Source organism: Elephas maximus, chromosome X (assembly GCF_024166365.1).
Source record: "Elephas maximus indicus isolate mEleMax1 chromosome X, mEleMax1 primary haplotype, whole genome shotgun sequence".
In the NCBI taxonomy this organism is placed as follows: Eukaryota; Metazoa; Chordata; class Mammalia; order Proboscidea; family Elephantidae; genus Elephas; species Elephas maximus.
The window spans coordinates 27,818,374-27,835,437 of NC_064846.1; the positions used below are offsets into that span (position 1 = coordinate 27,818,374).

The window sequence follows — 17,064 nt, forward strand, 5'->3', positions numbered from 1 at the left end:
ACCCTGGGGACAGTTTCATAAAAATAAGTAGCATGTTGCAATCCCCACAAAAGTTGGAAATTCAACAGTGGGCCATTCTCTTGTCTTGACTTTTTGTCAGACACATTTATTTACAGCTCTCTTAGTTCTCTAAAATAGAATTGTTGGCACTATTCCAGCTTAAACACGCATATAGAGGCACTGCTTTTAAAGGCAGCATGCTGCTTTGTTGCAGTTTATATATATGCAAACATGCTGCCTTGTGCTTTGGATTCTCAGTTGAAGTTCACTGGGCCTTTTGACTCCTGGTGAAAGCTAAGTTTAGCTTTGTGCCTCAGCAGCCTTTCTGGAATGCTCTGCTACTGAGCTATGCATTACACAGCCAAAAAACCAAACCAAATCCGTTGCCATCAAGTCGATTCTGACTCACAGAGACACACAGCTAAAAACTAGCAGTTACCCGCAAATGGGTGATTTGTCTCTGAATCAATTCCTTATTATCTTGATTTGTACCTAAAATCTTGCTTTTTTAAATATGGAAATCATAGAAAAATACCAGGATTCATTTCAGAGCTTAAAATCTTTAATAGTATCAGCTTTTCTTTCTTAAGTAGGTACATACAACAGCTTACCTTATTTCTACCAAGGCCTTTCTCTTTGCAGTCTTATATTAAAGCCGTGTGGTAGAGCCTTAGTATAGGGCTCCTTACCTGTTCTGGTTTTTACATTCATCCAACATGGAGAGAGGTGAATGCAATAAGAGTTACTATCATTTTTTCTTTCTGTGGAGATAAATTATGCATGATATCGTTAGCTGATACTTTTGCTACCAATGGTATATGAATTTTTTTTTTTTAACTATTTGGAAACCCTGGTAGCGTAGTGGTTAAGTGCTACGGCTGCTAACCAAAGGGTTGGCAGTTCAAATCCGCCAGGCGCTCCTTGGAAAATCTATGGGGCAGTTCTACCCTGTCCTATAGGGTCGCTATAAGTTGGAGTCAATTCGACGGCAGTGCATTTTTTTTTTTTTTTGGTATCATAGTAATAATGTATTGCTAAAGCATTCTTGGGCTATGTGTTATTCCGAAAGTGTGAATCTTCCAGGCAATTGAGATATACTCCTGGAAGGTTTTGTTGACAGCTGGTGAAATTCTGGCTAATGACAATTGAGGACCAGTATATCTATAGATGCCAGCTGGGCTGATCTTTTCTCTTCAAACTAATTGCATGTTTATTGAAGCAATAAACACCATGAGGGCTCTAGTCTTTAGTCAGAGATGTTAACATATTACCAAATGATTGGTAAATTGTATCACTGCTGATTCTTTTGTTCCCAAGCCTAAGGTTTAACACTATTTTAGAAGCAGAAAATTGTACATCATCATAATGTTCTGACATTGTAGTTCTGACAATGTTTAGCTGTATATACACATTCTAAAATGTAGTCCATTAGCCGATATAAAGTCCTTTACAAGGAACATAATAATTTTTTTTCTTTTCTTCCAAGATGTAATTTTACTCTATGCCACATCAACTGGTTTCTTACCAATTACATACATATGCCATCTTGAAGAGTTACACCCTTTAGAAAGTTGTAGTAACTAGTTTAGATTTTCTGATTAGCATATAGTGAGCTGAAATGGACTTGTATGAGCCATTATGAATTGGACAATCATATGGTCTACTGTGCTGAAAGTGACAAATTGAAGATGAATGGCATTGCATTCATCATCAAAAAGAACATCTATCCTGAAGTACAATGCTTTCAGTGATAGGATAGTATCCATACGCCTACAAGGAACACCACTTAATACGACTATTATCAAAATTTATGCACCAACCACTAAGGCAAAAGAAGAAGAAATTTAAGATTTTTATCAACTTCTGCAGCCTGAAATTGATCGAACATGCAATCAGTATGCATTGATAATTACTGGTGATTGAATTGCAAAAGTTTGAAACAAATAAGTTGGAATGGTATTTGGACAATTTGGCCTTGGTAGTAGAAATGATGCCAGAGATCGCTGATAGAATTTTGTAAGACCAATGACTTCTTCAACGTAAATACCTTTTTTCACTAACATAAATGGTGACTATACACGTGGACCTCACCCCGTGGAATACACAGGAATCAAATCACGACATCTGTGGAAAGAGACAATGGAAAAACACAACACCATCAGTCAAAATAAGGCCAGGGGCCAATCGAGGAACAGACCATCAATTGCTCATATGCTGTTCAAGTCGAAGCTGAAGAAAATTAAAACAAGTCCACAAGAGCCCAAGTGTGACCTTGAGTATATCTCACCTGAATTTAGAGACCGTCTGAAGAACACAACTGATGCACTGAACACTAATGACTGAAAACCAGGTGAGTTGTGGGATGACATCAAGAACATCACACGTGAAGAAAGCAAAATGTCATTAAAAGGACAGAATGAAGGAAAAGAGCAAAATGGATGTCAAAAGAAACTCTGAAACTTGCTCTTGAACATAGAGTAGCTAAACTGAATGGAAGAAATGATGAAGTAAAACAGCTGAACAGAAGACTTCAAAGGGAAGCCCGAGAAGACAAAGTACAGTATCATGATGAAAAGTGCTAAGACCTGGAGTTATAAAACCAAAAGGACAGAACACACTCCACATTTCTCAAGCTGAAACAACTGAAGAAAAAATTCAAGCCTTGAGTTGCCACACTGAAGAATTCTATGGGCAAAATATTGAATGACACAGGAAGCATCAAATGAAGATAGAAGGAATATACAGAGTCACTATACCAAAAAGAATTGGTCACCATTCAACCATTTCAGGAGGTGTGATCAAGAACTCATGGTACTGAAGGTAGAATCCAAGCTGCAGTGAAGACATTGGTGAAAAACAAGGCTCTGGGAATTTACAGAATACCAGTTGAGATTTTCAACAAATGGATACAGCAGTGGAAGTGCTCACTTGTCTATGCCAAGAAATTTGGAAGACAGCTACCTGTCAAACTGACAGGAAGAGATCCATATATGTACCTATTCCAAAGAAAGGTGATCCAACTGAATGCGGAAATTATGAAACAATATCATTAGTATCACATGCAAGTAAAATTTCACTGAAATCTTTCAAAAGTGGTTGAAGCAGTACATCAACAGGGAACTGTCAGAAATTCAAGCCTGATTCAGAAGAGGACATGAAACAAAGGATATCATTGCTGGTGTCAGACGGATCTTGGCTGAAAGCAGAGAATACCAGAAAGATGTTTACCTGTGTTTTATTGACTATGCAAAGGCATTTGTCTAGGTAGATCATAACGTAATGATGGATAACATTTTGAATTTCAGGACACTTAATTGTGCTCAAGCAGAGCCAGTACATAGGCCAAGAGGCAGTTGTTCAAACAAAACAAGGGGATATTGCCTCATTTAAAATCAGGAAAGCGTGCGTCAGGGTTGTATCCTTTCACCATACTTAGTCAATCTGTATGCTGAGCAAATAATCGGAAAAGGTGGACTACATGAAGAATATGGGGCATCGGGGTTGGAGGAAGACTCATTAACAATCTGCATTATGCAGATGATACAGCCTTGCTTTCTGAAAATGAAGAGGACTTGAAGCACTTACTGATGCAGATGAAGCCTTCAGTATGGATTACACCTCAACATAAAGTAAACAAAAATCCTCACAGCTCTACCATTAAGCAAGATCATGATAAACGGAGAGATTGAAGTTGTCAAGGATTTCATTTTACTTAGATCCACAATCAACATCCATGGAAGCAATAGTCAAGAAATCAAACGTGACATATTGCACTTGGCAAATCTGCTGCAAAAGACCTCTTTAAAGTGTTGAAAAGCAAAGATGTCACCTTGTGGACTAAGATGTACCTGACCCAAGCCATGGTATTGTCAATTGCCTTATATTCTTGTGAAAGCTGTACAATGAATAAAGAGGACCAAAGAAGAATTCATCCCTTGGAATTATGATGTTGGTGAAGAATATTGAATATACCATGGACTGCCAGAAGAACCAACAAATCTGTCTTGAAAGAACTACAGCCAGAATGCTCCTTAGAAGCAAGGCTGGCAAGACTTTATCTCACATACTTTGAACATGTTGTCAGGAGGGACCAGGCCCTGAAGAAGGACATCTTGCTTAGCAAAGTAGAAGGTCAGTGAAAAAGCGGAAGACCGTCAACGAAGTGGATTGACAGAGCACCTGCAACAATGGGCTCAAACATAGCAAGGACTATAAGGATGGCTGAGGACCAGGCAGTATTTCATTTTGTTGTACATAGGGTTGCTATGAGTCATACCAGACTCGATGGCACCTAACATCAACACATAATGTCCTATACTTAGTGTGTTGTGGGCAATTTATTACTAATTTGACACCCCTCTCCCACTCTTTTCTTCCTCCTGTACAGTTTTCACACTGCAGCCTGAGTAATGTTTTTAAAAATACAAACTTGATCTTGTCATACCCCTTCGTATAACTTCTTTACTGTTTTCCAGAGTAACCTACGTAATACCTAAAGTTGTACCTATGACTCACAGCTGTCCAATGTCATCCAGTACCACTCTGCGCATTGCACATCACACTCCAGTCACATTGGCATTCCTTTTCTGCTTGGCTCCCTGCAACACTCCAAACTTCTTCCCACCTCAGGGCTTTTACAGTTGCTATGTCCTCTGTCAGGAACAATCGTTGCTCTTTGTTATGGATTGGATCGTGTCCCCTAAAAATTTGTGTGTCCAATACAGGAGAGGTCAGCACAACTGGGATGAACCAAACACAAAGAAGTTTCCTGAATACAACTGAATGCTTTGAAGGCCAGAGTAGCAGGGGCGGGCATCTGGGGACCATGGTTTCAGAGGGCATCTAGGCCAATTGGCATAATAAAATATATTAACAAAACATTCTGCATCCCACTTTGGAGAGTGGTATCTGGGGTCTTAAATGCTAGTAGGCAGCCATCTAAGATGCATCAACTGGTCTCAACCCATCTGGAGCAAAGGAGAATGAAGAACACCAAAGACACAAGGTAACTATGAGCCCAAGAGACATAAAGGGCCACATAAACCAGAGACTACATCAGCCTGAGACCAGAAGAACTAGATGGTGTCCAGCTACAACCGATGACTGCCCTGACAGGGAACACAGCAGAGAATCCCTGAGGGAGCAGGAGAGCAGACAGGGAACACAGCAGAGAATCCTTGAGGGAGCAGGAGAGCAGTGGGCTGCAGGCCCCAAATTCTCATAAAAAGACCAGATTTATTGGTCTGACTGATACTAGAAGGACCCCGGAGGTCATGGTCCCCAGACCTTCTGGTAACCCAAGACTGGAACCATTCCCAAAGCCAACTCTTCAGAAAGGGATTGGACTGGACTATAAGATAGAAAATGATACTGGCTCAAGTAGACACATGAGACTATGTGGGCAGCTCTTGTCTGGAGGGGAGATGAAAAGGCAGAGGGGGACAGGAGCTGGCTGAATGGACATGGGGAATACAGGGTGGAGAGGAGGAGTATGCTGTCTTTTTAGGGGGAGAGCAACTAGAAGTACATATCAAGGTGTATATAAATTTTTGTATGAGAGACTGACATGATTTGTAAACTTTCACTTAAAGGACAATAAAATAAAAAAAAGAAAAAAAATTTGTGTGTCAACTTGGCTAGTCCATGATTCTCAGTAATATGTCATTGTCCACCATTTTCTCATCTGATGTGATTTTCCTATATGTTGTAAATCCTACCTCTATGATGTTAATGAGGAGGGTTAGAGGCAGTTATGTTACTGAGGCAGGACTCAATCGACAAGATTTGGTTTTATCTTAAGCCAATTTCTTTTGAGATATAAAAGAGAGAAGCAAGCAGAGAGACAGGGGGGCATCATGCCACCAAGAAAGTAAAACCAGAAGCACACGTCCTTCGGACTTGGGGTCCCTATGCTGAGAAACTCCTAAAGGAGGGGAAGAATGATGACAAGGACCTTCCTCCAGAGCCAACAAAGAGGGAAAGCCTTCCCCTGAAGCTCGAGCCCTGAATTCAGACTTCAAGCCTCCTAGACTGTAAGAGAATAAACTTCTGTTTGTTAAAGGCTCCTACTTGTGGTATTTCTGTTACAGTAGCACTAGATAACTAAGACACACTTACTCTAATTTTTTCACATGGCCAGTTCCTCCTTCCTTTTTAAGTCACAGCCAAATGCTGTCTTCTTAGAGCAGCTTTCTGTGGCCAGCCCCTTCCCCCTAAAACAAAACAAAACACATTATTAGTATCTTATGTCCATGGGAGCAGGAACTATGTCTTATTCATCACACTATCCTCAGAACGTATCACAATACCTAGAACATAGCAAGTGGCCAGTAAATATTTGTTGAATAAATGATTTAATAAATGGAATATTAGAGCTGGAAGGACCTGTGGCTTTAGAGTTGTCAAGTTCAACTTTGATTTAGAGGTAAAGAAATTGGAGCAGCCAGAGGTGACATGGAGCCCCGGTGGTGCAGTGTTTAAGAGCTCGGCTGCTAACCATAAAGGTTGGCTGTTCAAATCCACCACTCACTCCTCGGAAACTCCATGGGGCAGTTCTACTCTGTCCTGTAGGGTGGCTATGAGTCAGAATGGAGTTGACGGCAATGGGTTTGGCTTTTTTTTTTTCTTTTTTGGTTTTAGAAGTGAGATGGCTTGGCCAATGAAGTACAGTAAATTGACGGCAGAACTGGCCGAGAACCAGATTTTCCTGCAACTAGTCTTGGGACTTTTCACTAAGAAATTAGAATTCATTAAGCTATTAGAATAACCATTTCAGTCAAATTACTGACCTTCAAAAGACCCTTTCTTTTGAGAACCCAGATGTAAATCCATGTACCTATGGTCAACTGATCTTTGATAAGACAGTCTTTTTAACAAATGATGCTGGCAAAATGGAATGTCCTGTTGAAAAAAAAGAAACAGGACCCATACCTCACACCATACAAAAACTAATTCAAAATGGATCAAAGACCTAAATATAAAGCCAAAAACTGTAAAGATCGTAGAAAAAAAAAAAAGGATAAACACTAGAGGCTCTGATACATGGCATTAACAGGATACAAACCATAACTAACAATACAGAAACACTAGAAGATACAGTGGATAACTGGGATCTTCTAAAAATTAAACGCTTATGCTCATCAAAAGATTTCACCAAAAGAGTAAAAAGAGAACCTACAGATTGGGAAAAAAAAATTGGCTATGACAAATCTGACAAAGGTCTAATCTCTAAAATCTATGGGAAAATCCAACACCTCTACAACAAAAAGACAAATAATCCAATTAAAAATGGGCCAGGGAAAGGAACAGATGCTTCATCAAAGAAGACATTCAAGTGGCTAACAGACACATGAGGAAATGCTCGAGATCACTAGATGCAAATCAAAACCACAAAGAGATACCATCTCACTCTGGCATTACTGGCAGGAATAAAAAAAACAGGAAAGAACAAATGATGGAGAGGCTATGGGGAGATTGAAACTCTTATGCACTACTGGTGGGAATGCAAAATGGTACAACCATTTTGGAAAATGATATAGCACTTCCTTAGAAAGCTAGAAATAGAAATACCATATGATCCAACAATCCCACTCCTAGGAATACATCCTAGAGAAGTAAGAGTTGTCACATGAACAGACATATGCACACCCATGTTCATTGCAGCATTGTTCACAATATCAAAAAGATGGAAACAACCTAGATGCCCATCAACAGATGAATGGATAAACAAACTATGGTACATACACACAGTGGACAACTATGCAATGATAAAGAACAATGATGAATGTGCAAATCATCTCACAACATGGATGAATCTGGAGGGCATTGTGCTGAGTGAAATAAGTGAATCACAAAAGGACAAATATTGTATGAGACCACAACTATAAAAACTCATGAAAAGGTTTAGACACAAAAAGAAACAATCTTTGATGGTTACAAGGGAGGGGAGATATGGGGATGGGAAAACACCAAATAGACAATAGATAAGTGGTAACTTTGGTAAAGAGTAAGACAGTACAGAGTACTGGGAAAGCCAGTACAGCTTGCCTGAGGCAAAGTCATGGGAGTTCCATAGACACACCCAAACTCCCTGAGAGACCAAATTACAGGGCTGAGGGCTGAGGGCTGTGGGAACCATGGTCTTGGGTAATATCTACCTCAATTGGCATAACTTAGTTTATAAAGAAAATGTTGTACGTTGTACTTTAGTGAGTAGCGTCTGAGGTCTTAAAAGCCTGTGAGCAGCCATCTAGGATACTCCACTGGTATCACCCCTTTGGAAGCAAGGAAGAATGAAGAAAACCAAAGACACAAGGGAAAGATGAGTCCGAAGGACTAATGGACTACAACTACCATAACGTCCACCGGACTGAGTCCAGCAGAACTACATGGTGCCCAGCTACCACTACTGTCTGCTCTGACAGGGGTCACAATAATGTCCTGGACATAGCTGGAGAAAAATGTAGAATGAAATTCTAACTCAAAAAAAGACCAGACTTACTGCCTGACAGAGACTGGAGAAGCTCTGAGAATATGACCCCTGGACACCCTTTTAGCTCAGTAATGAAATTACTCCTGAGGTTCACCTTTCAGCCGAAGATTAGACAGGGCTATAAAACAAAACAAGACTAAATGGGCACACCAGCCCAGGGTCAAGGATCAGAAAGCAGCAGGGGACAGGAAAGCTGGTAATCGGGAACCCAAGGTCCAGAAGGGGAGAGTGTTGACATGTTGTGGAGTTGGTAAGCAATGTCACAAAACAATATGTGTACTAATTGCTTAATGAGAAGCTAGTTTGTTCTGTAAACCTTCATATAAAGTACAATAATTAAAAAAAAAAACCCTTTTTGTAAAGAGGCATGCTTACCCCAAAGGCATGCCACATTAGTAATAATTTTAGTCTTCTGGTACCTTCGTGATGAAGTTTCTCCAGATACCTTTAAATCAGACCCCCAACAGTGCCATACAATTAAGTCAGCCCCTTAGGCTCCAACTCTCATTAGTTATTAATACAAATTTTAGAACAAGGCAGATAGGGGTTTGAATACCAGCTCTGGAACTTAAAACCACATGGTGTTAATTTTTCCTTTTTTGGTTTATTTTGCATTTAGTAAATAGTAATTTTTTTAAGGTACTTATTCAAGACACTTTTTAAAACAGCTATACCAACAAACAACCAACCCATTGCTGTCGAGTCGATTCCAACTCATAGCAACCGTATAGGACAAAGTAGAACTGCCCATAGAGTTTCCAAGGAGTGCCTGGCGGATATGAACTACCATCCTTTGGGTTAGCAGCTGTAGCGCTTAACCACTACACCACCAAGGTTTTCAAAACAGCTATATTGAGTTACAATTACCATACCATAAGATCTGTCCATTTAAAGTATAAAGTTCAATGGTATTTCATATATTCACAGAGGTGTGTAACCATCATCATAATCTAGTTTGAGAAAGTTTTCATATCCCAATAAAAGAACCCCCCAAAATTTAGCAGTCGCTCCTCCTTCTTTCCCACTCCTGGCCCCAAGCTTTGGCAACTACTAATCTATTTTCTGTTTCTCTATATTTGCCTGTTCTGGACATATCGCTTGAATGGAATCATACAATACATAGTACTTTTTGACTGCCTTCTCTCACTTAGCATAACGTTTTTGAGGTTTATCCATGTTGTAGTGTGTAGCTGTAATTCATTTCTTTTTATGCTTGAATAATATTCCATTTCATGAATATGTCACAATTTATCCATTCAGCATTTGATGGATATTTGGATTCTTTTCTCCTTTTGGCTATTATGAATAATGCTGCTATAAATGTTCATATTTCAGTATTTGTGTGAACATATGTTTTCAGTTTTCTTAGGCATATACTTCGGAGTGGAATTGCTGGGTCATATAGTAACTACATGTTTAACTTTTGAGGAACTGCCAGACGTTTTTCCAAAAACATTACATCATTATACATTCCCAGCCACAGTGGAAGAGGGTTCTGATTTTTCCACATCCTCCCCCACATTTGTGGTTTTTCATTTTTTTTTCAGTTTTAACTCTTACATTTAGGTCTATGATACATTTTGAGTTATGTTTTTGTATGGTGTGAGGTAAGAGTTCCAATTCATTCTTTTTCATGTGGGTATCCAGTTGTACCAGCACCATTTGTTTAAGAGACTATACTTTCTTCATCGAATTGTCTTGGCCCTCATGAATATCTCATTCTTCATCTTTTCCTTTAAAATTTTTTGGCTAGCCTATCATTCTCCTCAACTCTTATTCACTGCTACAGGCAGCTTCAGTGTTAAATAATTACCAGTGATTGCTCCTAGGAAAAATTCTATCTGAATGATCTCTGAGTCAGGTTAAACATATACAAGCCTTGTGAATGGGGTGTCCCAAGGAGTCACCCTCAGGTCAAATAATGACAGTTCTCTGGGGATGGGGCTTTGAAGGAGCTCCAATCCCATTATATACTCTTTCTAGTGGCTGCCAGGCTGCTGGTTTTCATGGTGATTGTGAGTTTTCAAGGATATTTCAGAGTTGGGGAATAGAACAAATGAAAATATCACAAATCTCATTGTTCTCACTGAGATTCAACTATTTTTCTTAAATAAATGCTCGTTGGGTTGTTGCAATTCTTTGGTTAATTGCCAGAGTTCTGAAAGAGCTGATTCTTAAAAACTTTTGCTAGTGTTCTCATTGCTTTTGTGGAGAAGATTTTCGAAGGTACTTATTTTGCTCTTCCTGCTGATATCACCTTTTTTTTTTTTAAGTCATCACTAAACTCCACTTATATAGCCCAGTGTATAGAGTTTATTGTTCATGTAGCATGGTGACTGTTCAAAATGCTAAAAAAAAAAATTACATGACTGGGAAGACTGATTACAAGTGGAAGATGCCTGTTGGGGAGTATCAGGAGATACAATATGATATGTAAAACTTCAGCTACAAAGGAACAAAACTCAGAGTCCATCTGTCCCAGACTTATTTCTGGAAAAGAGGAGTCACAGACAACAAGGCAAGTCAGTAAAGGGTAAGGAAGAAAGAAAATTGAATGCAATATAGCTACCCCCAAAACTGTTAGTATCATTCAAATACATAGTTTCTCTGAACTGTCAAAAGCCAGGGGGAATCAGTCAAGGCAGAAGTTTGAACATTACAGGATGAAATGAAAAATATGACCAAAGAGGATGACAAAATTATTGAAGTATTAAATGAATTTCTTAATGGATTTACAAGGAAGGGTACTAGCCAAAAGCCAGCTGTCTTTTGCTGTTCACACATCATCTTATTGGACTTCAAACTCAGCATTGCATGGCGGGTGGTGAGGGGGTGGTGGTAAGCAAGCCATGGAGACTCAAAACCAACTATCTCCCCAACTAGAAGGTTTTAATCCTAGGTAACTGGTTCAGACCAGAGCCATCTTTCTCAGTGACTGTGGGCAATACTTGGAGAAAAGAGGCTGTGCCAGCATAAGCTAATGTTGGAACAGTTTGAAATAATGTGGTGTCTTTCTCTGAGTCTTCTCTTCACACTGACTTCTGGAAATGAGCTACCCATTTGAGTGGAGTTTCAAGACAATGGACACAGCTTGTTCTCCGTTGAAGTGGAGCCTTCTGGGTGATAGATTTAGAACTGTCAGAGAGTAAAGCACAAACTCCTAATATTGTCTTTTTTTTTTTCAGTTTAAGCAAACTTTTTATTGACATATGCTACACAGAAAAGTACCCAAGTCATAAGTGAACAACTCAATAAATTTTCATAAAATGAAAACAATCATGTAATTATCACCCAAATCAAGGAATAAAACAGTATCGGCTCTCCCAAAATTCCCTGTTGGAGGCCTTGCCAGTCGTTAAACCCACTGTTGTCGAGTCAATTCTGGCTCATAGCTATGCTATAGGACAGAGTAGAACTGCCCCATAGAGTTTCCAAGGTTGTAAATCGTTACCGAAGCAAACTGCCACATCTTTCTCCTGCAGAGCTGCTGGTGGGTTTGAACCACCAATCTTTCAGTTAGCAGTCAAACTCTTTAATACTGTGCCATCAAGGCCTCCCTTGCCAGTCAATACTACCTGCCAAAGCAAATGATCATGGTTTCTTCTGGCACCATTAGTTTTGCCTGTTTTTTAGCTTTATATAATGGAATCACATGGAATGTATGTTTTTGTGTCTGCCTTCTCAATAGACTTCACTGTATGATGTGAGATAGGGATCAAGATCTTTTTCTAATGTGACTATCCCATTAACTGAGCACTACTTATTGAAAAGATCATCCTTTCCCCCACTACACTGTAGTGTCATCTTTGTCATAAATCAACTGATCATATATTTGTGGGTTGGTTTATGTTTTTATGTAATCCTTGTTTCACTAGTCTATTTTCCTTTTACTATGCTAGCATCTCACTATTTTAATGACTGTAACTTTATAATAAATCTTGACATTTAATTGTGTATATTCTTTCACAATATTCCACTTTCACAATTATCGGCCATTCTTAGTCCTTGTATAAATTTTAGGATCATCATGTCAGTTTGCACAAAAAAAAAATCTGGGATTTTTTATCAGAATTACATTGAATATATAGATCAATTTGGAGAGAAGTAGCATCTGTATAATCTAGAAATATAGTATGTCTCTCCATTTATGTAAGTCTTCTTTAATCTCAATAATGTTTTACATTTTTATTTAGAGAGGTCTTGGCCATCTTTTGTTAAATTTGTTCCTAGCTATTTGATTTTTAATGCTATAGTAAATGGCATTTCTATTATACTTTCTAATTGTTTCTTGTATATAGAGCTATAATAGATTTTTGTAGTTTTTTGAATTCACTTATCATTTATTTTGACTGTAGATTCGTTTGGAATTTCTGCATGCATAATTATGTCATCTGTGAATAATAATAGTATTATTTCTTCCTGTTCAATCCTTACACTTTATTTTCCTTTCAATCTATATGCCTTTCATTTCCTTTTCCTCCCTTAATGCACTTTTGAGGACCTCCAATATAGTGTTGAGTAGGGACAGTGAGAACGGGCATCTTCGTACCTTTCCAATTTTAGGGACAAAGCTTTCAATATTTCACTATAAAGTATAGTTTTTGCTATAGGATTTTGTGGATATTTTGTATCAGATTTGAAAAGTTTTCTTCGGTACCTGGATTGCTAAGAATTTTTGTCATGAATGGATGTTGAATTCTAATATGTGTTTTTCTGCATCTATCAAGATGATTTTTTGCTTTTCTCATTTATTCTGTTAATATGATGAATTTTATTGATTTATTTTTCTATCAATTGATTTTTCTTCTGGTTCTGGGTCATATATTGCTACTTGTTTACATGTCTTGTAATTTTTTATTGGATGGTGGACATTGCAAATGCTATGTTGAATGTTTGGCTTTTGTTGTCTTGCTTTAAAGAACGTTGAAGTTTGTTTTGGCAGGCAGTTACTTGTGGACTATGTTTATCCTTTTGATGTTTGTTTTTCAGCTTTGTTGTTGTTGTGTGCCATCAAGTCGACTCCGACTCATAGCACCCTGTATGTCGAGTAGAACTGCCCCATAGGGATTCCTAGGCTGTCATCTTTTTTTTTTTAATTTTTTTCTTGTGCTTTAAGTGAAAGTTTACAATTCAAGTAAGTTTCTCATACAAAAACTTATACACACATTGTAATGTGACTCTAGTTACTCTCCCTACAATGTGACAGCACACTCCTCTCCACCCTGTATTTCCTGTGTCCATTCAACCAGCTCCTGTCTCCCTCCACCTTCTCATCTTGCCTCCGGACAGGAGCTGTGCTCATAGTCTCATGTGTCTACTTGAGCTAAGAAGCACATTCCCTCACCAGTATCATTTTATGTCTTATAGTCCAGTGTAATCTTTGTCTGAAGAGTTGGGTTCAAGAATAGTTTTAGTTTTGGGCTAATAAAAAGTCTGGGGGCCGAGATCGCTGGGGTCCCTCCAGTTTTAGTCAGACCATTAAGTCTGGTCTTTTTTACTAGAATTTGAGGTCTGCATCCCACTTTTTTCCTGCTCCATCAGGCATTTTTTTTTTTTAATCAGGGATTCTTTGTTGTGTTCCCTGTCAGAGCAGTCATTGGTGGTAGCCAGGCACTGTCTATTTCTTCCAGTCTCAGACTGATAAACTCCTAATATTTTTGAACTCAATGTCCCATCATAATTCAGAAGAAGGACAAAAATTGCAAGACCATTCTATTTCTTCCTAAAAGAACATAAGCGACTTTCTTACTGTTTCTTTTATTTTCCATTTAAATCTCTTTTCATTGTGAAGTAGAACACATACAGAGAAGTGCACAAAGCATGAATGTACAGCTCAGTAAATTATCACAAAGCCAACACCCATGTAACCACCGACCAATAAAAAAAATAGAACACTGACAACACCTTAAAGACCCTCCTTACCTTTTCTTTTAAAAAAGTACACTGAAATTAATTTTTTAAAATGATTTTTGTGATGATTCTTGAAATAAAGGGGGATATTATGAAACCATGTTTCGAAAACATTGTATTATAAAAGTAGGGATCAGGGACTATCCTTAGATACTGGTGGCAGAAAATAGATCAATGTGTTGGTAAAAGTGGCATAAAGCCAGAAGACAACCTTGTATATGACCGAGTGTTGAACTTGCCTCCCACTGGGAACAACAAAAAATTGGTTTCTAGCTGTGGAAGTGGTAGATCAACCAAAAGTAACACTTTTTTAGTTCTGAGATATGAGCTAATTAGAATTTATTGGTACATGCTGAAGTACAAGACATACACTTGACCTCCACAAACTCACATCAAACCACTCTTAAAATGCTTTGGTCCTCACACTTGATCCCAGTTCCAAATAATTCACCAATCATATTAAAAATTAATACTTACATGACGCTATGTACCAGTCACTGTTCTAAGCCTTTTGCACATATTAACTCATTTAATTGTCATGATTATTTAAGAAAAATGAGGAAACTGAGTCACGAAGTAGTTAAGTGACTAATCCAAGGTCACTCAGCTAGGACGTGCCAAATCTGGCATTCAAACCCAGGCTGGCTAGTGGCAGAGTCTGTTCTTGAACTCTGAAGTTGCTCTGTCTTTCAAGTAAGGAATTTGCAAATGAGTCTTCCCTGATAGGATCACTGGGCTTTCTTTGGTCATTATCCATAGCCTATATGCATGTTAATAGCTTAATTATGAAGCATAATTCTCTGTTAGCTTAATTACAACTACTTATTAACTGTTTTAAGCATTTTTTCTATCAATATAGAGAAGATTGTATCTGGGATTCTTTTCATGACATCAGAGATGCATGAAATTGTAGCATGCTTGACAAACTCAGAAACATTTTTTCATGTGTATAAAGGTTTTTAATGAAGACAGAACATCTCATTTTTTGAGATATGTCTTAAAAGAGAAACTGTATTGATGAACCTGTATAAACAGTATTTATTATTGTAGACAGCCCATATTTAAAATAGCACTAATATAGTTTGGTGCCACTATCTTGAATCATGCTAAAGGGCCAGCAATTTTACCTACCGTTGCTTTTGTACCATTGATGAAAATATCAACATTGTGAGAAAAACAAGGAAAGTCTTAGGATTTTTATGAAAATAGTTTTGACTTTGTGGACCCTATGGAAAGATATTAAGGACCCCCAGGGGTCCGTGGACCACACTAGGATAATCGCTGCAAACAAAAAACAATTATTCTTCCTCTATTTGGGAACAATTGTATTTTTCTGAAATTTCAGCTCTCATGTCTGTCCCAATTGGGATCATGGCTCACCTGAATCTGCCTGACTTCCTGGCTTACAAATTTTATTCTTCAGGCTCCTCACACCCAGACACCATTTGCAGTACCAGCAATAAATAAATAAATATATGTATATATTTGTTGTTGGGTGCCGTTGTGTTGGTTCTGACTCATCGTGACTCTGTGTATAACAGAACGAAACACTGCCCAGTCCTGCACCTTCCTCATAGTCATTATGTTTGAGCCCATTGTTGTAGCCACTGTGTCTATCCATCTCGTTGAGGATATTTCTCTTTCGTTGACCCTCTACTTTACCAAGCACTGTGTCCTTCTCCAGGAACTGATCCCTCCTGATAACATGTCCAAAGTACATGAGATGAAGTCTAGCCATTCTGACTTCTAAGGAGCTCTCTGGGTGTACTTCTTCCAAGACAAATTTGTTCATTCTTCTGGCAGTCCATGGTACTGTCAATATTCTTCAACACCACAATTTAAATTTGTCAATTCTGCGGTCTTCCTTATTCATTGCCCAGCTTTCCCATGCATATGATGTGATTGAAAACACCATGGCTTGGGGCAGCCTCATCTTAGTCTTCAAGGTGACATCTTTGCTCTTCAACACTTTAAAGAGGTCCTTTGCTGCAGATTTGGCCAATGCAATGCGTCATTTTATTTCTTGACTGCTACTTCCATGGGTGTTGATTGTGGATCTAAGTAAAATGAAATCCTTGATAATGTCAATCTTTTCTTCATTTATCATTATGTTGCTTATTGGTCCAGTTGTGAGGATTTTTGTTTGGAGTATAAATAGAGTTCCCAAGTTAAGAACTCCCGGACTGACTCAGGGTCGGGTTCTTCCCTTGATTTCTTACAACATGACTTTCTGGGATTCCTGACAAGCTGGTCTAGTGTACCCGCTTTTTCACTTGAATTTTGCCAAGCAAATTGGGTGAATGGGAGGAGGCAGCTGGAAAAGTACGAAATAAGAATGAAGGTTGGTAAAATAGAGGCCAGTGAAGGTGCCTTCTTCGTCGCTTGCAAGGCCCCACAGCCTTCAGTCAGGAGGCTTTGCTAAGATTGTGTGAGAGTGAAGTGAATCATTCCTAAATCCGTGGCAATCGATGATTACTTCCTGTGATTTTCAGGGGTGGGGTGTGTTTAGTCATTCTTAGCATGTTGTTCCAATACTAATAATAATTTTTTAAAAAAATGAAAAAGAGAGCCCAATCTTTCCTCCTCCCTCAGGCAAACTTCAAGGTAAATACCTTATAATAATAGATAAACTGGAGGCTGACATTTCTGTTCCATTCTTCTGA

The 17,064-nt window shown here is 38.5% G+C and overlaps 1 long non-coding RNA gene across 2 annotated transcripts in view; it reads right to left on the bottom strand.

The window, feature by feature from the left end:
- LOC126069175 (uncharacterized) overlaps positions 1-17,064 on the bottom strand; it is a 131,013-nt gene that overhangs the window by 89,427 nt on the left and 24,522 nt on the right. Inside the window, exons 2-3 of one of the 2 annotated variants that reach the window (XR_007515863.1) lie at positions 6,118-6,212; positions 4,441-4,699 (exon numbers count right to left, since the gene is read on the bottom strand). This is a non-coding gene — a long non-coding RNA (uncharacterized LOC126069175). Of the gene's footprint in view, positions 1-4,440; positions 4,700-6,117; positions 6,213-17,064 lie in introns of those variants that run through there. The other variant, XR_007515864.1, reaches the window with a different exon arrangement.